The sequence below is a fragment of the Mirounga angustirostris genome, unplaced genomic scaffold, assembly GCF_029215605.1.
Source record: "Mirounga angustirostris isolate CCGP_5_RB_7025 unplaced genomic scaffold, mMirAng1.0.hap1 SCAF_10, whole genome shotgun sequence".
In the NCBI taxonomy this organism is placed as follows: domain Eukaryota; kingdom Metazoa; phylum Chordata; class Mammalia; order Carnivora; family Phocidae; genus Mirounga; species Mirounga angustirostris.
The window spans coordinates 119,996,380-120,023,502 of NW_026991718.1; the positions used below are offsets into that span (position 1 = coordinate 119,996,380).

The 27,123-nt window shown below is 39.3% G+C and overlaps 1 protein-coding gene across 14 annotated transcripts in view; it reads right to left on the reverse strand.

Annotated features, from left to right (window-relative positions):
• ZHX3 (zinc fingers and homeoboxes 3) overlaps positions 1 to 27,123 on the reverse strand; it is a 137,361-nt gene that overhangs the window by 67,791 nt on the left and 42,447 nt on the right. For 11 of the 14 annotated variants that reach the window (XM_054510099.2, XM_064573181.1, XM_045885773.3 and 8 more), the window contains exon 2: positions 3,991 to 4,107. The gene's annotated coding sequence lies outside the window, so the exon portion shown is untranslated. Of the gene's footprint in view, positions 1 to 3,990; positions 4,479 to 27,123 lie in introns of those variants that run through there. The other 3 variants (XM_045885771.3, XM_054510098.2, XM_054510097.2) reach the window with 1 other exon arrangement.

Consider the following 27,123-nt stretch of genomic DNA (forward strand, 5'->3'; position numbering starts at 1 on the left):
TATCTCCTGCACCTACCTCAGCTTCCATCCAGCTCAGAGTGACACCTCAGTGGTCGTTAACTAACTGAATTCAGGAATAGCAAAATACTTATGAGTACCAGGCTGAAGCCCCCAGAAGAATGAATACACCTCACAGAACAAATGTAAAATGTGAAAGGAAAAAATAAGGGGGTAGATAAGGAATAGGGAGAGGGGATGCCAAAATAGGCAGAAATGGAGTTTCCTTATATGGAAGGAAAGGAAAGTTCCTGCTTTTGCTTTGATGATAGTAAATAAATATAGAAACAAATGTTATTTCTGGCACTAAGAAAACTCAAAAGATTGTTCACCTTTAAAATTTGTTTAAAAGTTAAAAGGAAAGAAAAAACATTTCCCCAAAACAAAGGTGTAACAGAAAAGAGACAACTAAGAAATATAAAAATCAAGAAGTAAGTTATGTATAGAAAATATAACAAATGCAACAGCAACCATGAATTAAAGAGGATAAACTTAGATATAAGTCATAGAATCTTCAGGATTAGTTTAACAGAAGACAAAATCCAACAATATTCTGCTTGAAAGAGATAAGCTCTGCAATGACAATAATGAAGTTAGAAAATGTTACAAAATCACCACACAAGGTATCTATGGACAATGAAAAGAACAGAAGACAAACATTGCTTTGAGTATTGTCAAGAAACAAAAATAAAAACTAAGCACACAACTAATAACACTGAAAACAACCAAAAAAACCTAGAGAAACATTTTTTTTTTTTAAGAAAGTAGTTATTTTGAAAGCAAAAACCAAAATACTTTGGAAGGAACCTTAAGAAACAGACAGGAGTTGCTGCTTAGGAGACAGAATTGCCTGCCTGTGGAACAGGAGTAGGAAACTGCTTTTTCACTGCCTCTTTTCTTACTTTAAAAGTTTTATATTTCTATTAAAAGTTTCCGTGAAAGACTAAAAGTGATACTATGGTAAATTTAATTTTTTTTAAAAAGAAATGAAGGAAGTTGGAACAACCAGACATAAAGAAAGGCAATAAAGTTATAGGGGAGTGGATTGTGTTTATTAAATTTGGAGGGGTGCCTGAGTGGCTCAGTCAGTTAAGCATCTGACCCCTGATCTCAGGGTCTTGGGTTCAAGCCATGTTGGGTTCCACACAAGGCACGGTGCCTACTTTAAAAAAAAAAAAAAAAAAAAAAAAACCCTAAATAAATGGATTTTCCATTAAAAATGTAAAATTCTAGGGGCGCCATTTGCAACAACATAGATTGATCTAGAAGGGTATGCTGCTAAGTGAAAGAAGTTAGAGAAAGACCAATACCATATGATTTCACTCATACATGCAATTTAAGAAACAAAACAAACGGACAAAGAAAAAGAGAAACAAAAAACAGACTCTTAACTATAAAGAACAAACAGATGGTTACCAAAGGGGAGATGGGTGAGGGGGATGGGTGAAATAGGTGATGGGGATTAAGAGCACACTTATGATGATCACTGAGTAACATATAGAATTGTTGAATCACTGTAGCATACACCTGAAACTAATATAACACTGTATGTTAATTATACTGGAATTTTTAAAAATTATTAAAAAGTAAAAAATAAAATTTTGATGCTATGCCTCACCCTAGACAAATTGTCTCAGAATCCCTGGGGGTGTGACCAAGCATTAGTATTTTATAAAGCTTCTGAAAGGATTCTAGTGTGCAGCCAAGTAGAGACACCACCGGCACATGCTTATATGTTGAATTATCTAAATATCTAAAAAATACAATGCAAAAAGTGTAACCATTTGAGATATTCGCAAATGGGAAGACAAAGATTGCTGTAAGGGAATGGAGTTCAACCTGAAAGGGGATATAATCAGCTACTGTGCAAATGTCTCCAATACACTGCAATTCAGGCAAAGAAGCAGGCAGTTGCCTAAGTTATCGGAGGGGGACATGACCCACAGCCACAACGAAATAATGGCAGCAAGAGGTAGTTAGTCTCTGCTCAAGTGCTAGTGAGGATAGGAAGCATGTATGAGGATACAACAGAGACTAAGGTGGAACAGAATTACCTGCATACCTGTAGGAGGTTAGATGTGAGATAAATTCCTAGAAATGCAATTGCTGAGTCAAATGTATGTGCCTTTAAAAGTGAAAGGTCAATTTCAAAAGATCTTAAAGGTGAAATAGAAAAAGCATGATGTGTAGAATAAATAAAACATCATACTTGATAGGTAGGAGTGGATCGGGACAAATGAGCTCAGATGGAGCAAGACAAGATGGCTCAGTGTTACCAGGTAGTAAGTGCAGAGACTAACATAACAGAGAATTCCTGGTGATTCCAATTTGGCTTTGCCCTTCCTATCAACTTTGTCCCCTCAGCAGAAACCTAAAGGAGAAAGAGGGCAGGAGCCATGTGTCTATCTGAGAGGAAAAGATTTTTTTAAAAGATTTTATTTATTTATTTGACACAGAGAGAGCATGCGAGCGAGCACGCAAACATGAGCAGGGGGAGCAGGAGAAGGAGAAGCAGACTCCCCGCTGAGCAGAGAGCCCAATGCAGCATGACCTGAGCTGAAGGCAGACGCTTAACTGACTGAGCCACCCAGGAGCCCTGGAAAAGATTTTTTTTTTTTTGAATTTTATTTATTTATTTTAGAGACAGAGCAAGTGCCAGCAGTGGGGAGGGGCAGAAGGAGAGGGAGAGAGCGAATGTCAAGCAGACTCCACACAGAGCCCAAAGCGGGGCCTGATCCCACAACCCTGAGATCATGACCTGAGCTGAAATCAAGAGACAGACACTTAACCAACTGAGCCACCCAGGTGCCCCCCTGAGACGAAAAGATTTGAGGCAGGAGCATTTCTGGATTGACTGGGAGAGCAAGGAGACCAGTGTGACTAGAATAGTTGGTGGGAAGGTGAGCACTAGAAAATGGGCATAAAGTTCACTTGTGAATAATCTTGTCTTATGCCATTTCTAGTTTAGAGGATTCACATACAAGGCCACTAAACAGTTTTTACTCAGTCTACAACTCAAAATTAAAGAATGAGCAGCTGGAAGTTGTCATTTATCTAACAGTAGCCCTGCGGCAATTCACCATAAGGCAGGAAGTTCCAGAAGCTACAACAGTAGAAACATATCCATGGACTGTGTGGCCCCAGACTTGTGGAGGAGTGATGTTGCCATGAAGTTGTCAAAGTCAGAACGATGTGCACAGAACTTCCAGCATTACGTACTATCAATGGCTCTGACTCCATTTCTTCCCCCTTTCTTTCCAAAAATTTCTACTCAGCACATGGAAGAAAAGTTCTTAACTTTATAGTGAAAAATAATGCAATAGATTTCCTTTGTTTAAAAAGTTTTAACAACAGCAGCAACAACAACAAAACCCCAAAGTCTAAGCACAAGCTGAGTGGCTTAATAACAGAATAAATTGAGTTCGCAACTCAATAAATAAATAAATGACCCCCAAAAACCTTAAGTAGGGCACATCTACTTCAGCAAGTGAAGGCTAGGTCTATTTACATTGATTATTTGCCAATCTGCTTTGTCTTTAGTATTATATTTAGCATTGAAAAATATTTCCTATTCCAGAGGGCAGCCTGAGTGTATGGCTTGGAAAACTGGTATTCAAATTAGTATTCTAGTTTTTTTTCAAGTCAGTCATTTAATAAAACGAAAGTTTAAGTCTCGCACTCAGACTAAAAGTTGGCCTCAGACTAAACCTGCACATTACAGAGACACAATACACAACTCAACTTTTGTAATACCCAGCAGTTAGCCTAAGATGTAACAAGTTCTCACCTAAATTGTATATTCAGTGCAGATTTTTAGATTAATAAAAAGAATCATTTGATCAAAGATCTCAAAAATAAAAATGGAGGGAGGAGAAAATAAAGAATGTTTAACAACAATGCAAAGACTAAATATAGCTCTGAAGACTCAGGTGTTACAAAGTCTAGTAACCAATATGGCAAGAAACTTTTAAAATTCAGAAGCATACTATTTACCCAGGAAACATGCTTCTTCCTCCCTTCATTGGTCTCTCCAGTTTCTCCCTTCATTTCTTGCAGCCTTGTATGCATCTTGAAAGGTCCACTTGTTGCTTCTGCAGCTGCAGTTCAGTCCTGAGAAAGCAGCAACATACCATTACTTTATGAGAAGAGATAAAGCACCTTCTAGGAAGTGGAGTTATCCAAGCTCATCAATCTCCTTTCCTAATTCATTTCCACAACTATACACAAACAGAAAAACCAAGGCTGGGGGCGGAGAGGAAGGAGAGTAAAAGGGGTTGTACAAATACAAACTAGCAATTTGAAACTATAAAAATGCTAGTAGAAACTGAAAAAATATAAATGGAAATAAGGCAAACTCAATTCTCTCTGACAATAGGTCAGAACAAAAGGATTCATAAAATCTGTAATTTTATATGATTCATAAAATCAGTGATTTTAACTCTCTTCCCACCAATGAGTTTCCCTGTCCCTCTTCTAGCTAAGTCTGAGATGGCTTAACAGAGATGAGAAAATTAACCAACATGTGGCCTTACTACTCCAAGAACACACACCATTAAAAATGTGCTGTTTTCTGATGCTCTTCCATTCAAAGCCCTGGGGCTTTCCTGGCATGGATTCTAGTGGTACAAAAAATGGTCTAGACTGTGAGTTCCAGGCCAAGGAACCATGTTATCACCATCTCTGTCTTGACCCTTACCCCGATGTCATCCCACTCTGCCCAGTGCCAACGATGAGCACACACTAACTCTCAGTGAATGCATGAGACAGTAACTATGTGTTTTCAACAAACCACTAGAGAAGCTTCATGCAATCTTAAAATTTCTGAAACAGTTGAAAAACTACTGCTTTTGAGTTCTTTCTTTCTTTCCCAAAGCATTCTCTTTGGTTGAGATGCCCATTAGCAGTAAAGTGGCCCTAAAGTGAGTATACCAGAGGCACTCAGAACTTCGGATAGAACAGTGCATTGGCACACAAGAGAGGGTCAGAACTAGAAGTGTCTGTGATTGTAAACAAGTCTGCCCCTCACCAAAGCAGCTCCTACTCATCCTTCACCATTATTCTTCTGTCTTTAATGTTCACATCTCAAGCTTTTACTCTGTGTCAGGCACTGTTCTAAGAGCTTTAACTACATTAACTCAGTCAATCTTTATAACACCCATATGTAATAGATTTCATTATTCTAATTGCCTGGGTGAGGAACCTAAGGCACAGAAAGGTTAAGTAAATTGTTCAAGGAAATGCATTATGCTGCTGTCAAAGGCGGGGTCCCCGGGCAAAGAGAAACCCACAATAAGCAGCAGGGTCCTCTGCATACCTCACTTTTTTCTGCTGCTGTCGTGGGAGAATAGCACCATGTCCAGTTAAATGTGCTCTTGTGGGAAAATTTTCCTAATTTATAATTTATTGAAAAACTTAACTTTGAATTCTCCACAACTTAAAAACTGATCTCTTCTTATTTTAAAACATTATCCAGTGAACATAACAAAAAGGAGATCTTCCTAATTTTGTGGAAGTCAAAAGCAATAATTATTATAAGCTGAATACTCATATTTACCCACAACTTCAGCTTATTATATTTATTCCAGATACTTTACTATGCTTACCAGATCCCTTCTAACTGAAATCATGAAGCCCTTGCTCAAGCAAGGCATTTATTCTTCCACACTCTAGTTCAGTTGAGTGGGACACGATGTTAATGATGCCAAAAGCTGTGGGTTCAATCCACTACAAACCAGTTAGCTTTGTTTGCTTCATGTCTACAAACTCTTAGCCTGGATGGCACATTCTGGATCCTATAAGGAACCAGGTGGGAGTGTGCAAGACAACTAGCATAAATACATCTGCTGGAGAAACAAGTCCACAGATAACACAGGGGCAGAAGTAGAACTATGGGACAGAAGCACCAATTTCATTATAAAGAAAAACTTCATGATCATTGGCAAAGCACTTCTACGTTTTTGAGAAGCTCTTCTCAATGCCAGATATTTTGCCAAAATCTAACCTAACGTCCTTCATTCAAGACGTTATAAAATAAGAAACTAAGGGGCGCCTGGGTGGCTCAGTTGTTAAGCGTCTGCCTTCGGCTCAGGTCATGATCCCAGAGTCCTGGGATCGAGCCCCACATTGGGCTCCCTGCTCCGCGGGAAGCCTGCTTCTCCCTCTCCCACTCCCCCTGCTTGTGTTCCCTCTCTCGCTGTGTCTCTCTCTGTCAAATAAATAAATAAAATCTTAAAAAAAAAAAAAAAAGAAACTAAGATTTTTAGTTTTTGCACAAGCTCTGCTTGATTGATCTGAAAACAGAACTTTCTTACACCTGACACCAATTCCACTGACAATAAAGCATATGTGACGGTTGATGGTTTCAGAAATTGTCACAAAAATCTCTAGCAGTGCAGCACAGCAAACCACTAGAAAAATCTTATTGCAATTGCATGTATATGGCTTAGAGTCTTTTTTTATTATTATTATTCATTTGAGAGAGACAGAGATTGCATGAGAGCAGGAGCAGGGGAGAGGGCCAAAGGGAGAGGGAGCAGCAGACTCCCCACTAAGCAGGGAGCCAGAGCAGAGCTCGATCCCAGGACCCCAGGATCATGACCCAAGCTGAAGGGAGACACTTAACTGACTGAGCCACCCAGGTGCTCCTCTTTTAAAATTACTCTTAATTTTCATAAAACCAAAAGCTGTTTCATCTCCAAATAATATAAAGTTATTTTAAACATAGTTCTTCAAGTTAAATGAAGAAACTAACCAACATTAGTCCATATCACATTTTAAAACAACCCAGGGCCCATTCTAGGAGTTTTATCACCTTCTACAAATAAAAATGGAAAAGCAAAACTATATTTCTTAATTGTTATTTTAGAAGGAAACCCACTTGGGATCATCTGTCTTCGAGTTTTCCTGCCCACAGCTGGAAAGAACTTTCCCAGTGGACAAATGCTATAAAGTACATGGGTTCCAACAGTCACAAGGTAACTATGACAGCAAAGCCACAGTTATTTATGAGATCATAAAAACGATATGATGTCATTTTTAAAAATTCACGTAACATAAAATCAACCATTTTAAAGTGTACAATTCAGTGGCATTTAATTCACAGTATTGTGCAACCATTACCTCTACCTAGTTCCAAAACATTTCAGTCACCCCAAAATGAAACCTTGTACTCATTAAGTAGTCACTGCCACCCCCCTGCTCCAGCCCATGGCAACCACTTCTATGCTTTATGTCCCTATGGATTTACCTATTCTGGGTATTTCAGACAAATGTAAATCATGCAAAAGGTGACCTTTTATGCCTGCCTCCTTTTACTTAGCATGATTTTTTAAATTGTTTTAATTTTTTTAAGATTTTATTTATTTGTCAGAGAGAGAGCGCACAAGCAGGGGGAGCAGCAGAGACAGAGGGAGAAGCAGGCTCCCCACTGAGCAGGTAGCCTGATGCGGAACTCGATCACAGGACCCTGGGATCATGACCTGAGCTGAAGGCAGATGCTTAACCAAATGAGCCACCCAGGCATCCCTAGCATGATGTTTTGAGGTTCTTCTATATTGTAGCATATATCAATACCTCATTCCTTTTTAACAATGAAAAATATCCCATTGTATGGATATATCACATTTTGTTCATTCATCCACTGATGGGCATTTGGGTTGTTTTCACCTTTACCTACTGTAAATAGTGCTACTATGAACATTTATGTACAAGTATTTGTTTGAATATAGATCTTCAGTTACTTGGGGTATATACCTAGAAGCAGAATTGCTGGGTCATATCATATAGTAATTCTATATTTAACTTTTTGAGGAATTGCCAAACTGTTTTTCACAATGGCTACATCATTTTCCATTCTCACCAACAAAGTGTGAGGGTTCCAATTTTTCCACATCCTCACCAACACTTCTTTTCTGTGTTTGTTTATCATAGCCATCCTTGTAGGCATGGAGTGGTACATCACTGTGGTTCTTTATTTACATTTCTCTAATGACCAGTGATGCTGAACATCTTTTCATAGGTATGCTGGCCATTTTTATATCTTCTTTGGAGAACTGTCCAATCAAGTCTTTGCCCATATTTTAATTGGGTTGTCTTTTTATTGTTGAGTTGTAAGAGTTTTTAATATATTATAAATACTAGGGCCCTCATCAGATTTGCAAATGTCCTCTCCAATTCCCTAGATTTTCTTGCCACTTTCTTAATAGTGTCCTTTGATGCACAAAAGTTTCAAATTTTGATGGAGTCCAATTTAGCTATTTTTTTTCTTTTGCTGCTTGTGCTTTGGGTGTCATTTCTAAGAATCCATTACCAAATCCAAGGTTATGAAGATTTACCCTTATGTCTTCTTCTAAGAGTTTTGGCTGTTACAATTAGGTTTTTGATCCATTTTGAGTTACTTGTAGTATATAGTGTGAGGTTGGGATCCAACTTCATTATTTAGCATATCAATGTCCAGTTGTCCCAGCACTATTTGTTGAAGAGATTGTCCTTTCCCCATTGAATGGTCTTGGTACTCTCATCAAAACTCAATTGATTATAGATGTATGGGTTTATTTATGGACTCTCAGTTCCATTCCATTGATCTATAGGTCTGTCCTTATGCCAGTACCACCCTGTTTTGATTATTGTAGCTTTTTTAAAATTTAAAATTTTAAAGTATGATTCCTCCATTATCTTTCTTTTGTAAGACTGTTTTGACTATTAAGAGTTCCTTGCAATTCCATCTGAATTTTAGGATCAACTTCTCCATTTCTGCAAAAAAGGCTGCCAGGATTTTGGTAGAGATTGCACTGAATCTGTAGATCACTTTGGGTAGTACTGCCATCTTTATAATATCAAGTCTTCCAATCCATGAACATGGAATATCTTTCTGTTCTATGATGTAATTTTAACTTATCTTAAAATGTCCTTGATAAGGTAATGTAATAACTTCCTTTAGTTGTCTGTATCTCTATAGTAATCTACTAACACCTGGGAGTAATTCACAAATATGAAGCTTACACTTGCCATGGAGAGCCCAATATTCTTATCCCAGAGAAGGAGTGTCAGTTATTCAGGGTCTTATTGTTTGCTTTGCCTACAGAAAAGGCAAGAACTCAAGGATTTCATTTCCCTCATTTAAAATTAATTTTCATCATTTTCAGTTCCTAGTAAAGGAATTTATACACAGGAAACTTGTATGCTCACTGATAAGAATAAGTTGTTTAATAGGCTTCATTAGAATGGCATCATGAACTTTCTTCCATATAGTTCAAATCCCAACAAAATTGATTATGAAATATTAACTACTTTGCCAAAGAATGTGCTCAAACATACTTGGTTATTTAGAGCTTAAAGACTGCCAGGGGGAAGAGAAAGACTCCAAAGGTCTTTTCTCTAAAATTTTTTTGCTAAAGTCTATGAAAATACAATTGTTTGAAGTTATAAATGTAACTTGGGCTGGACACAATCTGTTCTTTCCTCTTTTTTTTTTTTTTTAAGATTTTATTTATTTGAGAGAGAGCACATGAACCAGGGAGAGGAGCAAAGAGAGAGGGAGAAGCAGACCCCCCACTGAGCAGAGAACCTGACGCGAGGCTTGATCCCAGGACCCCAAGATCATGACCCGAGTTGAAGGCAGACGCTTAACCAACTGAGCCACCCAGGCGCCCCTGTTGTTTGTTCTTATTTCAAAAATATAACTGAAGATAACATAGTAACCCAGGAAAAATTACTGTGGCTTTTTCTAAGACTACTAATTTCAAGGAAATTATATATCCCCCAGAAGTAAAGGTCATCTTAAGACTAGTAGATTATTAGTCTGACGGGCAGTGATCGCTTCAGTTCCCATGTTTGGTGTCAACTTTTCCAAGTTTCAATTTACACCTCCTCTCAACATATGGGTCACCTGGGACTCATGGTCCATGGTGATCCCAATAATATCAAATAGAGTTTTAAGAATCAAACTGCTTATAAGTAACTTCAATCAGAAAACTCTGGGGTTTTTTTAGTATTTTATTTATTCATTTGAGAGAGCAAGCAAGTGGGCAAGCAAGATAGCACAAGCAGCAGAGGGAGAAGCAGGCTCACTGCCGAGCAGAGAGCCCAATGCAGGGCTCGATCCCAGGACCCCGGGATCATGATCTGGGCTTAAGGCAGACACTTAACCACCTGAGCCACCCTGGTGCTCCTTCTAGCTGGTTTTTAAATAAACAACTAGCAACCAAATCCTCGGGAAAAGACACCCAATTCCATGCATTTTGTAATCTATAATGAAACCAAAGGCAATAAAAATATCTTCTGGCAAGCGCTCAGGGTCAGTGCCTTGGCAGGGAATGTTAGCTAATGCAAAGTTAGAAAGTCTCATATTTGTTTTGTTTTGTTTTGTTTTTTAACCAGGAAGTTTAAGTTGAAGAGGGCAAGGAAAAAGGAGGCAAGGAAAAAAAACAGACCTGAACAAGAAATGAGGGCCAGAAGATAATCAGGTAAGAACCTGGTACAGTGAGGTAGCAGACAGACAAAGTCCAGGGAGGGAGAAAGCCAGCCTAGGGTGTACAGGGAGTGGACTCCTTGCTGGCTGAGTCTGCTGCCAAGTGTCAGAGGACCCTTTCAGCACAGTTACCAGCAAAGCTGGTCAGTATAACATCTGTGATCGACTCACCCTTCATGGCAAGAGTCTGCCATAAATTCTTCTAGAACATGGCAGGTGGAGGGCACCCTCTCCTTTGGTTCTGCCACTGCCTAATGATGGCCCCCACAATATCCCATCCTCTAAGAGTGTTTTCAACAAGCTAACTGAATAACTGTACTTCTCCCTCCACATTTCCTCAGCTCTGTTTCCACTCAGTTAACCCTGAACTCTGTGTCAAGATTCAGGAGACAGATGGGATAAAGGGGCAGTCCCTGAGGAAATGGGACAAAGGCCATATTCCCCTTGGCTGGTGATGGCACAGAGAGAAATGAACTCTACAAGGAATGAGATTAGGGGAGGAGGTGCTGTGCCCTATTCTGTCACAGAGATACACATCCTGGACCTCACAAACCTAGAACTCCCAATTCCTGCTCTTGGGTAATACACTGAATACCTGCATGTATGATGGCCACTTGAGTCTTGGGCAGGGTAGTTCTTCTAGTTATCAGACCATGTGCCCCCAAGAGGTCGTGGGCTTTTTATATAGCTCATATTGGAAGAGCAGCCACAGGCTGCAGAGCAAGCGCTTCAGGTCCCCGGAGCCCCGATGGGCACTTGGGCAACACTTGCTGCAGGACCAGCTGGGGTGAGGAAGCACCCCACCCCACTCTCGGTGTGCTCAATGCTCAGCATTCCGAGTAACCTCAAACAGCTGCTGTGATTTGGTCTCAATGTGGTAGTGGCTCTCTTGTCCCTGATCGGATGCCCTGAGCTCTTTCACTGCTTATTTTTTTCCTTTCTGTAAAAGGAGCTTTTAGTTAATCTGCAGGCCTGCCATTCTGTTCCCAGGACCTGAACTCCTGAGGCATCTGCCTTGGACTTGTCTGGCCGCTTTAGTTTTGTTCTCTGCTCTCTTTGTGGTGGTCTTAGTTACAAGCTCCTAGAAACAAGTCCTTAACTGCAGGGCAAATGCCTGATCTGCAAGCACCTCTAGACAGGAAAAGAGAAGCAGGGTGGAATGCTGGGGTTTATAAGACAGCTACAAACTAACCATCCCTGATTTTAAACTAGCCCAAGCCTGGACACATCCTATATGTCTGTCAACATGAGCATGGATAAACAAATTGTGGGATTCATACAATAGAATACTACTCAACAGTTAAAAAGAAAAAATCCATTGCACAATATGGATGAATCTCAAAATCATGTTAAGCAAAAGAAGCTAGACATAAAAGAATATATTATATGATTCTATTTATATGGAGTTCTAGAAAAAGTGTAATTAATCTACGGTGGTAAAAATCAGAATAAAGATTACCTTTGGATGGTGAAAACTGACAAGAAGGGAGCATGAGGGAACTCTTCTGTAGTGACAAAAAGGATCTACATATTGATCGGGGTGGTATTTACATGGGTATAAACATTTGTCAAAATTGGACTATACATTTAAAATCTGCACATTTTGCTGTATGTCAGTCAATGATATCTCAATTTTTAGAAATGAAAAAGCTATGAAGTCTTCATAAAAAATGGCAAAAAGACAGTTTTCCATTATGTTGCACTTATGTAACTGACCATAATAAGAAAATATTTGAAGGACTCAAATATACTTTAGACAAAACAAAGATAAATCTCTTTAAAGTAGTATAGAGGGACACTTGGGTTGCTCAGTCGATTAAGCATCTGCCTTCAGCTCAGGTCATGATCCCAGGGCCCTGGGATCGAGTCCCACATCGGGCTCCTTGCAGGGAGCCTGCTTGTGCATTCTCTCTCTCTCTCTGACAAATAAACAAATAAAATCTTTTAAAAAAATTTTCGGGACGCCTGGGTGGCTCAGTCGGTTAAGCGTCTGCCTTCGGCTCAGGTCATGATCCCAGGGTCCTAGGATCAAGTCCCGCATCGGGCTCCCTGCTCCGCGGGGAGCCTGCTTCTCCCTCTGCCTCTGTCTCTCTCTCTGTCTCTCATGAATAAATAAATAAAATCTTTAAAAAAAAATTTTTTTTCAAAGTAGTATAGAAATTTATATCATCATATATAATTCTTAAGACTGAATTACATAAAGTTTCCCTCAAATTTCCCTTACTCTAACATCCAAGTTAAATATTTTAAGCATGTTTTAAGAGCAGAAAGTATGGTGTAGAGAATGGAAAGACTAATTTGATATTTTTTAATGTGTGAAAAAATTTCCCCTGATTATAAGAAAAACACACATTCAATATAGGAAAACTGGAAAATATAGAAGAATAGGTGCAGAAAACTCACATAATCTAAATCATAAGTATAAAGGAGAAAAAGGAAAGGCATCTGAAAAATACCAACTACCCAGAGATAAGCCCTGTCAACATTTTGATACACATACAATTTTAACCAAATTGAGATCACGGTGTATATATATTCTTACTTTTTTTCTACTTAAATATATGGAACAGGCATTTTCACTGAGCATTCTTCCCATTTTTTATTGGTACTAAGGTTAAATATTTTCATGTGAGCATTGGCCATTCTTATTTCTCTGTAAGACAACTTGGCAATTTAAAAAATATTTTTTTCTTATTATAATATACTTAGTAAAAATTTGTAAAATACATGGGGCGCCTGGGTGGCTCAGTTGGTTAAGCGACTGCCTTCGGCTCAGGTCATGATCCTGGAGTCCCTGGATCAAGTCCCGCATCGGGCTCCCTGCTTGGCAGGGAGTCTGCTTCTCCCTCTGACCCTCCCCCCTCTCATGTGCTCTCTCTCGCAAATAAATTAAATAAATAAATAAAAAATAAAAAAATTTGTGAAATACAAAAGAATATAAGAATATAGGGGGGAAAGTCATATAATCCAAGCTATAAAAACAATTACTGTTCATTTTTACTTCTCTTTGCACGTATGTTCTTTTTTTTTTTTTTTAAAGATTTTATTTATTTTTTCAACAGAGAGAGACAGAGAGACAGCGAGAGAGGGAACACAAGCAGGGAGAGTGGGTGAGGGAGAAGCAGGCTTCCCACTGAGCAGAGAGCCTGATGTGGGACTCGATCCCAGGACCCTGGGATCATGACCTGAGCCGAAGGCAGATGCTTAACGACTGAGCCACCCAGGCGTCCATGCACGTATGTTCTTCTTACAGAATTGATATTCAGGATAAATGTTTTAGAGTATATCTTTTTTTCATTTAGCATCTTAAAAACCACATAAACATTTTCCCTATGTCATTAAAGTCTAAATATTTATTTTTGTTAGCTTCATTTTGTTCATAGAATTTTATTAGCTGCATAGATGTACGTAATTTAACAACTGTTCAGTGTCAGGCACTTGAACATGTTCTTTGTGGTTTTGTTTTTATTTACTTTATAATGTGGAGATAAACATCTCTGTATATAAATTAGTGTCTTAACCTATGATTATTTCCCTGGGTTAGACTGCATTTAAATCCCTGGGTCAAAAAGTATGAACTTTTTTTTTTTAAGTAGGCTCCACGCTGTCCTTGAACTTACGACCCTGAGATCAAGACCTGAGCTGAGAGAGAGAGTGGAAGCTTAACCCAAAAGTATGAACATTTTTAAGGCCCATATTGCCAAACTGCATTGAGAATTATATCAATTTGCATTCCACAAACAGTATATAAGAATGTTTGTACTCCCACACCCTTGCTGGCATTAAATTCTCTCTTTCTCGGTCTCTTACACATACACTCCCACACCTCATAAGCTCCCCACCACACCTCCCACCATAACTACCACCCCAACACACCTTGCTAATTTGATAAGCGAAAATGGTATCTATGACTTTAAATGCATTTTTCACTAACGGAATGAAGTCGCTTTTCATTTAGTTAAACCACTATAGCTCTCCATCTCTGAAGAGTCTGCTTAATCCTTTGTATATGTGACACTTTTCAGAGGTAACCAAAAAGTGTTTGGGGACTTCTGGTTCATGACAAATAATGGAGCATTAGAACGTACTTCTCCCCTTCCTTAAAATGACAAATATAAAAGACTATATAATTATTTATTATAACAGTAAGAATATATGTTATAAAAATATAAGAGGAAGAGTAAGTCCACAGCAGCACAGGGTAAACTGGAAAGATGCCATCAGAACAGTGAGAAATTCTGCTCCCCACCCCCAAGCCACCAGAACTGAATGGTGACAAGTGCTAACCACTAAAGGAACCTTCAACTTGAATCAAACAAAAAACTTCCAAAAAGGTGAGTGCGCCCAAGAGAACCATGGGGGGAAAACAAACCCAAATTCAGAGACAGTGGAAGCTGGGATGTGGAAAAGTTGAAGTGGACCAGGGACTGTCAGGAGAGTAATTAAAGATCTATGTTTTCAGGAAGGCTAAGCTATGAGGACAGCTCTCTATAATAAAGATGGGGATCAGCAGTAGGGGACCACCCACCTAAAGGCTAGGACTGGAGACTGAAGAAATAGCACAAAAAATGACAAGACATACATCCACCCAGAACCCTGGGCAATATCCCAGCCACTGAGCAGGGTTCCTAGACTCTGAGTTTAATCCTACAAGAACAATTCCCAGCTATGCTGAGGGAACCTGCTACCGTTGCTATTCTGATCACACAACCAGGGTTCTCAACTAAAGCTGCACAACAGAATCATCTGGGGAGCTTTTAAAAGATACCAATTGAGGGGCACCTGGGTGGCTCAGTCAGTTAAGCATCTGACTTTGGCTCAGGTCATGATCTCAGGGTCCTGAGATGGAGCCCCGCATCACATCGGGCTCCCAGGTCAGCGGGGAGTCTGCTTGTCTCTCTTCCTCTGCCCCTCCCTCTGCTTGTGCACACGCTCTCGCTCGCTCTCTCTCAAATAAATCTTTTAAAAAGTGCCATTGACACGCACATGGCCAATAGGTTTGTGAAAAGATACTCTATCAATAATTATTGGGGAAGGCAAACCAAAACAACAGTGAGATATCACCTCAGATCTGTTACAATGGTTATTATCAAAAAGGCAAGAAATAACGAGTGTTGGTGATGTGAAGAAAAGGGAACCCTGTGTACTACAGGCAGGAATGTAATTTGGTGTAACCACTATGGAAATAGTATGGAGCCTCCTCAAAAAATTAAAAATTGAACTACCATATAATCCAGCAATTGCAGTTCTGTGTATTTATCTGAACAAAATGAAAACACTAACTCAGAAAGATATCTGCCCGGCCATGTTCACTGCAGCATTATTCACAATAGCCAAGATATGGGAACAACCTCAGAGTTCACCAGTGGATGAATGGACAAAGAAAATTTAGTGTATATATATACAATGGAATATTTTTCAACCATACAAAATAATAAAATCCTGCCATTTGAAACAACATACATGGACTTTGAAGGCACTTTGGTAAGTGAAATAACTCAGAAAAAGATATTTAGATGTGACAGGAATCCCATTTACATATGGAATCTTTAAAAAAAAAAAAAAAAAGCTCATAGATACAGAGAACAGATTGGTGGTTACCAGAGGCAGGGGGTGGGGGGCAGGAGGGGTAAAGGATGGGTGAAATGGGTGTAAAATGAAATGGTGGAGAAGCTGAAAGAGAAGGCACAAAGTGACTGCAGAAGTCTTGGGTGACATTGGCCTGCATTAGGGTACTGGTACTGGAGAAGGGCTTTTCTCTGTTGTAGGTAGGATCAGCAGGCCTTCTGGTAGAGTAGGCATGAAGGACAGAGTTGTAAGGATGACTCCCAGGTTTAGGACTTTAACAAATAAGTTCTTGAAGGTACCATTTTACCAAGATGAGGAAGACTAGAGATCAGCAAGTTGTCAAAAAAATACGAAATGCCCTTTTGGTGCTTTTCCTCTGGAGTAATTTTTCATTTAAATTCTAGATCCTATGATAAGCTGCAAACACCAAGGGCAATCACATAATTTCTCTCTCATCTTCCCTACCAAGTAACAATCTTCCTCAAGTACATATTTTCATGCATATTTATTTAACACTGTAGGATCAATGCCTCAGAGGTCAGTAGACACAAGTAGGCTCTCCATGCTTCTAATGAGGTCCACCTCTACATGACAGCCGAACATCAACTCTAGAAACCTAGGTCCATTATACTCAGTAAAACTGGGGAAACAAGAAACCTAATAAAATGTATAGTGTCTTTTGACTACTTTTCACAAGATAATTATTTTGATCAACCCTTGACTGGTACGTAATAACACTCAAAATTCAGTGCCTCACCAAAGATACTTCACAACTCTTTAGATGTCCCATCTTTGTGTGTATGTGATTTTCTAATATCTTGGAAATGAGATCTCCCCTCAACCTGCATCTGTCCAACTGTGCTTCCCAAAGTCCATAACACAGAGCTTCAGCTATTCACTAACTATGCAGTTGAAGGACTTCCTGTTAAAAAATTGCCCACCACTAAGGGCAAAGGCAAGTACATCCCCTGGGGAGGCCATCATGGAATATTACTCTATTTTATCTATGGTCTCTGTGAATCAAAAACATAAGCAATTGCATTTTCCAATCTCCAAGATAAACTCTGTTCAGAACATAGCTTCTCTAGGAACAGTATACAGAAAGTCATAGAAAAAGGTCTTAGGTGGGAAAAGGGTAAGGAGAGAGGTAAAAAGACAAACTTTACCTTCTATACTTGCATATATTTTGGCTGTTACGTGTGTGTGTGTGTGTGTATGCGCATGCTTGTGTATTACTTACATTATTCTAAAAAGAAAAAAGGAGAAAGATTACCTAAAACCTCCACTTCTCAAACCTTTGTAATAGAAGATAGTTTCTCCAAAGTAATGAGAAATCTGTACTTGCTTCATGTTATAATTGCTGAATAAGTAATGCTTATTACATAACTACTTCAAAAGGATTACAGTTGTTGATTAAATAAATGAATTCTAAAACATTTATTTGGTACTTAAAAGGCACCAAGCACAGTGCCATCCTAGACTATCTCCTGCTCTCAGACCACTCACTTCCCTTGCCCGCCTCCTCTGCTCCAACTGCTTCAAATCCCACCCTGCCAACAATCCCAGCCAGCTTTCTCTCAAGCACAGAGCCGGCTGCCTACCAGGTATCTGCTCTTGGATGGCCCTCTGCCTCCCAAGCTCAACACGTCCCAAACCCGAATCATCATCTCCTTCAGACCTGATCCATTTCCTTTATTTCATGTTTGACTGCAACTTTAGAGACACTCATTCATGAACTTGAAATCTCCATAATGGTACTTTCTGCCCAGTGCTATCATCCCTTTTGCCTAGAACAGTGACTGGCACACAACAGACAATAAATATTTGTTGCACAAATAAATGGTTAAAATTGTATGCTATAATGTTAATCATAAACTTAGAAAACTAAAAAGATCTTGGGATGTTTCCCTAGTCAATGCCAAAGTTTACCAAAAAGGTGATACACTGGAGGTCCATAGGCAGAAACGGGACTGCAGAAGACATGTTACAGCTGGCCAGAATGTTACCTGGAAAAAATAAAACCGGCCAACCAACCTGTACTTACAGAGAGGGCCCAAAAGTTTCCCATAGGTAACTACCACTCCTGTCTTATAACAGACAAATTCCTACTTTATATTAAATGCCTTTGACCCCTAGTCTATCTCCATCACCAGAGGTGTTGGGCATAGGCTGAGGGCATTTCTGCACTATAAGGGTGACTATCCTAAATTATCCTTAAAGCCCCTTTAAATTTCAGGACTCTATAATTGTATTTAACTATATGTACTTAGTAATTATTTAACATTAAGGTGTTAAATTGAATAGATACAAATACTTGGAAAGTTGTAAGAAGAAAACAATCATTTTTTAGACATGCTAAGTAGTGGAACCTAACAAATATTCCTGAATATATGACCATTTTCAATCATCACCAGGCCACTGGTGAATAACTTAGTTTCAATTGTGTTGTTTAATGTAACTGTGCTTCCGATTTCAAGTTTATGAGTGAGTGGCTCAAAGTCACAAACAGACAGGAAACAAGGGAGCTCCTTGTTTTATTTCAAATTTGAATTTAAAGGGCTGCTTACATCATTGCACTATTGCAGATCAGAGCATCTTTCAGTACATATCGTTTTATTCATGAAGAAGACATCTGCCTTCCTTTGGGTAACATATCAAGGATGAGATTTTGTTGTACCAATAAAAGTATTGGATATATCTACAAAACAACCAAAATTTTGCATTTTCCTTTCAGCAGTTTTAAAAATGTTATTTAGTCGTCACATTGTTGACATGATCCAGGGTACCAGTGAAAGCTTTTTGTCCCCTAAATTGCAAATCCCATAGGGAAATGACCCTGTCTTACTTGTTCACTGCTATTTTTCGGTGCCTAGCAGTATGTCTGACAAATGCTAGGTGGTCAATAACAGTTTGTTGAACAAATAATGAAATTTCATTAAATATTCACCTCTATCCTCTAATTATAATGTTAGCAAAAAGACACACCTATAGACTAAAAACTAGTAATAAGAATTCCAAACACATTTTGAGCAAAGGCAACATTTGAACAAGTAAGAGGGTTTCAAGATGACCCGTATGAAAGAAAAGTTCTCATATGTTTGACAAAGTTCTGTTACGGTTGTTGAAAAATCTGCTAAATCTGTACTCACAACTTTGAATGTTATTAAGCTACTAGAACTCCACAGCCTTCCTTTAAAAAGACAGTTAAGTCTAAAAAGAAGTAGAGGATAAAAACAGTTTGCTTTGTTGAATGCTGATTACGTGCCAGGTACCTGCTTGGCACCTTACATGCTTATTTCAGCTAATCCTCACAAACACCCTATGAAACAGATGTTTTTTATCTCCATGTTACTGATAAGAAATCAGACACAGAGAGGCAAAGGGACCTGCCTTAGGTCACACAGTGGCAAGGCAGGCGTTTCAACCCAGAGTATTATTGTTGTTGTTGTTTTTAAGATTTATTTCTTTATTTGAGAGAGAGTACGCACACACGCTTGCGGGCACGTACACGTGAACAGCGGGAGGGGCTGAGGGATAGGGAGACAGAATCTCAAGCAGACTCCCCACTGAGTGCACAGCCAGATACAGGGCTCGATCCTACGACCCTGAGATCATGACCTGAGCTGAAATCAAGAGTCGGACGGTTAACCGACTGAGCCATCCAGGTATCCCCAACCCAGAGTATTGCTCTTAACCACGTGGCTATGCTGACAAAGCCAAGTTTCTCCTCCAATCATAAAATTGCCAGGGCAGCAGTGAGGTCCAAATGAGCATATGGAAAAGTGGTTACAGGCACTCAGAAAATATTAATTACCATCTCCTTTCCTATGTCTCCTCTCCCCCTTTTTTCAACCAGAGGCTTCCCAACCTGACTCCTTAGACAATGCTTCCTAAGTTGTAATAAAGATAAGCAGTGACACAATTTGCCTCCTCCCTGCCTACAAGTTTGGGGAACTTTAGGATATTTTAAAGAATTTGTGGTATTGTTTGATGCAAGCCACCGAAAAGGAATTAAACATATTACTCATAATTGGGGAAGTTAAATACACTGCCTCAGATCACACAGTTAGTAAGAGGTAGAATTGAGATTTGAACCCAGGCTTTTTTTTTCCCTCCATATAGTGCTCCTTCCACTACCAAAAGGGGAGCCACATAACCACAAGGTGGGTTACCCACAAGAAAAAGGGAAGATCAGAGAATAAAATTCACATTAGAATTTAAGAATATATGGAAATGGATGAGAAATTCTGCCAGAGAAAGGCAAAACTAGAATACAAATGACTTTGCAGGAGGGTTATGGCAGCATCTATAAGTAGGTGTTATACTAAACCAACTTAGTACAGGCTTGGAAAGTCTGGCTGAATAAATTTTTAAATTATCTTCTCTTCTGGGATGCCTGGGTGGCTTAGTCAGTTAAGTGTCTGCCTTCGGCTCAGATCATGATCCCAGAGCCCTGGGATTGTGTCCCGCACTGGACTCCTTGCACTGCAGGGAGCCTGCTTCTCCCTCTGCCTGCCATTCCCCCTGCTTGTGCTCTCTCTCTCTCTCTGACAAACAAATAAAATCTTAAAATAAAATAAAATATTTTCTCTTCTAACCAAAGATACAATAATTATGATAGAAAGGACTACATTTTTCTTTTTTAATAACTTAGCGAGCACAGAGCGTAAGTACCACATGAAAGCTGTGGTTATATAAAAACAATAAGAGATTTAGAATATATGTTCTAAACAAATTTTATATGGACCATCAATTAAAACATAAAGCATGAGTCTTAAAACACATTTTTGAGCAATCAGTAAGTTTTTAATATACTGAGTATTAGATGGTATTATTGCTATTTTTAGGTTAATGGCACAATAGTTGTGGGTTTAAGTTCTATTCAATCCTCGTCATTACTTTTCAAGCTGGATTGAATATGGGCATCATTGCTTATTTTTTACTGAAAATAAAGCAGCCCAATTATTATCAGTGTCAAGGCTTAATTTTTGTTGCTGTTGTCTTTCTCCTCTGATTGGGATTTTCCTAATTTAATGTCTAGTAACAGTACTCAACTTTCGTAACATATTTGGAAGACACCGTATTTACTATTTAGGAGTCAGAATTATCTAAACATATTAATCAACAATGGCTAAGTAGTCAACTCATTGAGACTAGCAACTTGTTTTTTTATTTTAACAGAGCTAGAGTCAAATTGTGTTTTATATGTTTGGAATGAAAATTTATTTATATTTGCCTAATTAAATTGTGGACATACCATAAAAGCTTCAATTATTCACCAGAATAGGTTCAGAATATTCAGTAAAGGACAAATTGGAGATTAACATTAAATTCACCCAGAAAAGTCCACTGCTTAGTGCTGGTAATGTTCTGCTTCTTGATCTGGGTGCTGGTTATACAGGTTCATTCAGCTTGTGAAAATTACCAGCCTCTACATTTATGTTCATTTTTCCCTATGTATATTATACTTCAATAAAAAGGTTGTAAAAAAATTTCTCTGTTAAGTTATATACTGAAGTGTCATAGATAAAATGATAAGATATCTGGAATTTGCTCTAAAAGACCAGAAGAGGGGGGTGGGTGTATGGTGATGGGTAGGGAAGAGGATGAAGAAGGATGGGGAATAAGTGAAACTAGATTATAAAGACGTTGATATTGTTGAGATTACGTGATGGGTTCATGGAGGTTTATAATACATATTTGAAAATTACTATAATGAAAAAAATTGTCAAAGGGAAAGCATGATTGCTGCTGCAACTGTGCCTGCATGTGAGCAGCTGAAAGAACAGGGAGATCTGATTGACCATGAAAAACCACCACCGTGGAAAGGGAGGAAATTAATGGGTGAACTACAGCAGCAATGTCACTCCTAACCTGTCTCCCATATGCTCAAATGATGAACTCCAGGCGTAAGGGCTTTGAGGGTGTACGGAGAGAGGTTTTTTTAATATTCAGTGGGCAGAATACTTTCCAGGGTAGAGGCCACACCTACTGTATTCAAAACAAAAAGAAAAGATGGTCAACACAGATAAAATTGAAGTGTGTGTGTGTATGTTGTGATAACCGCAACAATCAAGCTATAAATTGCCTTGACTAGGTGGAATACACTTTGAAAGTGACTCTGATATCCTCTCTCCTCAAGAACACTGCATCCCTAAGGTCTGCTCGGGGAAAGGAGAATGCTAGCCAGTTTCTAAGCACAACCTTTGAGCTCAGAAGGTGCTTAACCTGCGGAATGTTTCAAAGCAAAACTTCTCTTTCAAGAACTGTAGCAGAATACTTTCATCCTACAGCTTTGAGGAAATAAGAGCCTATCTCACAAAGAGGTAGGGAATCGCTAATGCAGAGACACACCTTATTGAGATCATATTGAGCTCTACAAAATAAGCAAGTGTAAATGCCTTTGTCATTCAAATTTTTACATAATAATCATCTCTTAAAATGCCCCCCAAAAGTCTTGGACATAGCGTTCTCTGCTTTGTACAAAAGGCAAAAGAAGGGGCGCCCGGGTGGCTCAGTCATTAAGCGTCTGCCTTCGGCTCAGGTCGTGATCCCAGGGTTCTGGGATCAAGCCCCGCATCGGGCTCCCTGCTCAGCAGGAAGCCTGCTTCTCCCTCTCCCTCTCCCCCTGCTTGTGTTCCCTCTCTCGCTGTTTCTCTGTCAAATAAATAAATAAAATCTTAAAAAAAAAAAAAAGGCGAAAGGAAAGCACCTGTCCCCCAAGCTAAAAGATTAAAAAAGCTTGGAGACAAGAGGGATCAGATGCTCATGACCTCCCCAACCTGGTTCCACAGAACTCACTTGCTAATCTATTACTGAAAGGCTGCCAGCTGCACAAGTATCTTTCAGTTCAGGAATTTCAGTTCAGGAATGTCAACAATGCATCCATTTTCTCTAAATTCCAATAGAGTAAAAAAAACTGGGTGCTCCATAACATTTCTTATAAAAGAATTTTATCAGTAACACTATACTTTCTAACCAATGTTTAAAAAACTGTCTATTTAGTTTCTCTTTGGGTAACTTTCTGGTATACGAACGTATGCCAGATAAATAATTTTTAAAATGTGTTCGGTATATACATGATCACTTTATCAAATGTCCAGATAGCAAGAAACTTGAAAAGATACTAAATATGTTGGATGTGCTGGAACAAAGTGTCCAATTAAACATGCATGGATAGGCACACAACCACTTGGAAGCTGGTGAACTAGAACCACTCTTGTTTTCCTCACCTAGCGAGGTAAGAGACGAACCTCTGCGTATGGGGTCAAGTAACTGCATCAGAGAGTATCTGTTGGGGGCTCTGGTGGGTACAACACAGCTATTCAGACACCAAAGGATTTGTTTTCATTAACAACTCCAAAAACCTAGCCTCACTACTTAAGTATGACCTGATAGACCCACAGCATCAGCATCACCTTGGAACTTATTAGAAAGGTGGAATCTCAGGTTGCACAAAGACCTATTGAATCAGAAACTGCATTTTAACCAAATTCCCAGATAGTCTGTATTGCACACCCCAGTTTGAAAAGCCTGGGATTAGGGGATTACTGTCAATTTGAAGGGAGTTTTCCACAGAGCTCTTCCCTGGGCCACCCCTGTTTCTCAGTTTTACTGATGACTCACATGAGGATATTGAAGAGCCCTCATCAAATCCCAAGTGACACTAATCTAGAAGGAAACACTCAACTGCACAAGCACCTCTTAGAAGAAACCAGGAAACCAAGAAACCAAGAAACTTGACAGCAGATCACATGAAAAGATAGAAACAACCAGGGATTTGCTAACAGGAAAAAAAAAAAAAAAAAGTAATGCCCACTTGAATGTCATTACTGCAAATCAGACCGCTTCTGGAGAACTGGCTGCCAATCTGGCCACATATTCTAACAGAATGATGGACAGCAAACTGACCATAGACAATGGTGAGAAACTGACTCAGAGGGAAAAGGCTCTGGAAATTCTATCATGAGGAATGGCTGAACTGGAGAATATTAAACCTGAAGAAGAGTGACTAGGTGGGGACATCATGGTTATATTCGTATATTTGAAAGACTGTCTCGAGACATTTCATTCTACAAATGTGTTTCTGAGCATCTGCTATGTGCCAGGAAATATGCCAGAAGCTAAGGATGCAGAGAGCAAAAACCAGAACTGATCTCTGATTTTCTCAGGTTTCCTGACCAGTGGAAGAAACATAACTGTTGCTCGAGAAAGCAGAACTATGGTTCATGGAAGGCAAGTAAAAGGGCAATGGCACCATACCAGGAAGCCCTTCTGGCCAGAGGCCTCCAGCTTTGCAAAGGAGTGGACACACAGAAGTGGCTGAGCAGAATGGGTTAGGGAGGGGATGACCACCTCCCAGGGAAGAGCCCAGGGAGCTGCCAGGCCAATGCTAATATTCCAGGGCTTCAGGATAACTGGGACCAATATCATTAATCAAATACAAGATCTGTTCAGAATTACACTGCATTCAATTTAGCCAAGAACAAAATTTTTTTAAAGCTTAATCACAACTTAGGGTTTCAGCTAAATTTTGTATACAAACATCAATGATATCTAGTTTCTCCTTTAGTAATAATTTTTAAAACATAGGACTTAATAAAAAATCCGCATTAACATTTTAAGTGACAACCTTGCTTAATGACTCACTTTAATTGTAATCTTGATTCAGTAACCCCTAAAACTACTATATTTAATGGTCTTTGATATACCTTTAGAGTTGTTCATCTCATTTTTTTTTTTAAGATTTTATTTTTATTTATTTGACAGAGAAAGAGACAGTGAGATAGGAAACATAAGCAGGGGGAGTAGGAGAGGGAGAAGTAGGCTTCCCGCTAAGCACGGAGCCCGATGCAGGGCTCGATCCCAGGACCCTGGGATCTCGACCTGAGCCAAAGGCAGATGCTTAACGACTGAGCCACCCAGGCACCCCTAGAGTTGCTAATCTCACTTCTGAGAAATTATCCTAAAAATATAACAATTCCTTTCCTTCTGCCAGAAAGAACAAAAGAGGGAGAGGTGGGAAACTAGTGCATGAAGATGCAAATGAACAATGTTTATAAAGAAAAATAATAAACCAGTGTTCAACAAAACTGCCAATCTGTTTCATGACATGAGGCAGGGTAAATAAATAATATCCAACAAGTAGGAGAATGTTTAAGGTAAACTGATAAACTACTATAAATAATTATGAAGGTTATATGGCAACATGGAAACATACTCATGACAAGAAAACAATATAAACTTGTACAATTCCAGCCATATAAAATTTATGCATGCATGCAACAAAAACTAGTGAAAAAAAGAAAAATTTAAAGTTTGTTTTCTAGTGTGTTAGGATTCCTCTTTCTTTTATTTAAAATTTCTACTTCAGAGTTCTCCCAGGGCGCCTGGGTGGCTCAGTCTGTTAAGCGTCCAACTCTTGATTTCAGCCCAGGTCATGATCTCAGATCTCAGGGTCATGAGATGGAGCCCCGTGTCACACTCAGTGCTCAGCACAGAGTACTTGAGACTCTCTCTCCCTTTGCCCCTCCTCTCCCTCCCTCTCTCTCTAAAATAAATAAACCAGAAGAAAAATAATATTTCTACTTAACTGTTGACTATTCAAAAAAATACTTTTACAATGAATATATCAGGAATTAATTTTAGCTCATATGTGTAATAATTTATACATCAGGGGCACCTGGGTGGCACAGTTAAGTGTTGACTCTTGGTTTTGGCTCAGGTCTGATCTCAGGGTCATGAGATCGAGGCCCACAGGGGGCTCTGCACTCAGCACAGAGTCTGCTTTAGTTTCTCTCTCCCCCTGCCCCTGTGTGCCCCTCTCTCTCCCTCCCACTGTGCTCTCTCTCCCTCACTGAAATAAATCTTTAAAAAAAATAATTTATACATTAGCAAGAAATGAAATAATAAAGATGACACACAGTTTGTGTTTAATTGGTCCTCTGTCTTTTATAAAGCTATTTAAGTTTATAAATAAAGTAAAAGATAATGAAGTTCATGTTATGAAAAGGGCTCAACAGTTGTGACAAGTAAAAAGGACTTTGTACAACAGCCGCCCATGAACTTTGGGTAAAAGCAAAACTAAATTTCTGGATTCTATTTTGCTTTTCACCTTATTTGATCTCACTTAACATCATTCATGCCAAGTTGAGTTTTTTTTCCCCTCTTTTTTCCCCTTCTCTTCAAGTTCACAGATGTGAAGAAAAAATATGCAGCCCTTCCTTTACAGTCCTCTCCTGTTCTCCCAGCAATGCCATGAACTGTGGCTTTCTGGAGTGGGTTGCAGGCAGTCAGATGTGAAGGATATCTGGCTACCATCTGTCACCACAGGGATCACCAGGACTGGGCTGACTTAGGGCCAAGAAATTTGGGTTCAAATTTTCCACATCTATAACACAGAAATACTACTACTTACCCCCAAAAGGTGATTGTGTCATGAGAAAGTCCCTAGCACATGGTGATGCTCAAGAAATGCTTACCTCATACTTTTTTCCCCACCTTCTACTACACATACATATAGATCACAGACACAGACCATCAGTCCCTAAACCCTTAGGACCCTGTGAACTAGGGGAGAAGTTCTAGGCAGACCCATATTTCAATTCCTCAGTCCAAGCAGTTAATGAGTCCAGTTTTATCCCAAGTTAATAATGGTGTCCAAGTCACCAATCTCTTGGGGGGTGGGGGGAAAGAGTAGCCTCCCAAAGTCTCATCCTTCCAACTGTGCCACTGTTCCAAGTGTGGAATTGGGAAACAGCACAAGAACTGAATCTCCAATACCAAAAGAGCTATTTTAACTCTGAAAGAGTGGGAAAAGAATGTGGAGTAACCTACTCTCCAACCCCCCCGACCCAATCCTCATGCCTTTCTCGCTCTCCCATCTCCCAGGAAATGAGGACACTGAGGCCCACAGAGGGTGTGTAAGGCAGAGCCAGGACTGAATACCGGTATCTTCCTGCCAGCCTAACTTTAACTGCAACAGCCATACTCTGTCCCATTTGGTCTGTGCTAGCCAGTTGCCCAAAGGCAAATCAAAGGTTTAGTTCTAGCCCACCATGATGGCATTAGATTTTTATTGGTTTAAGATG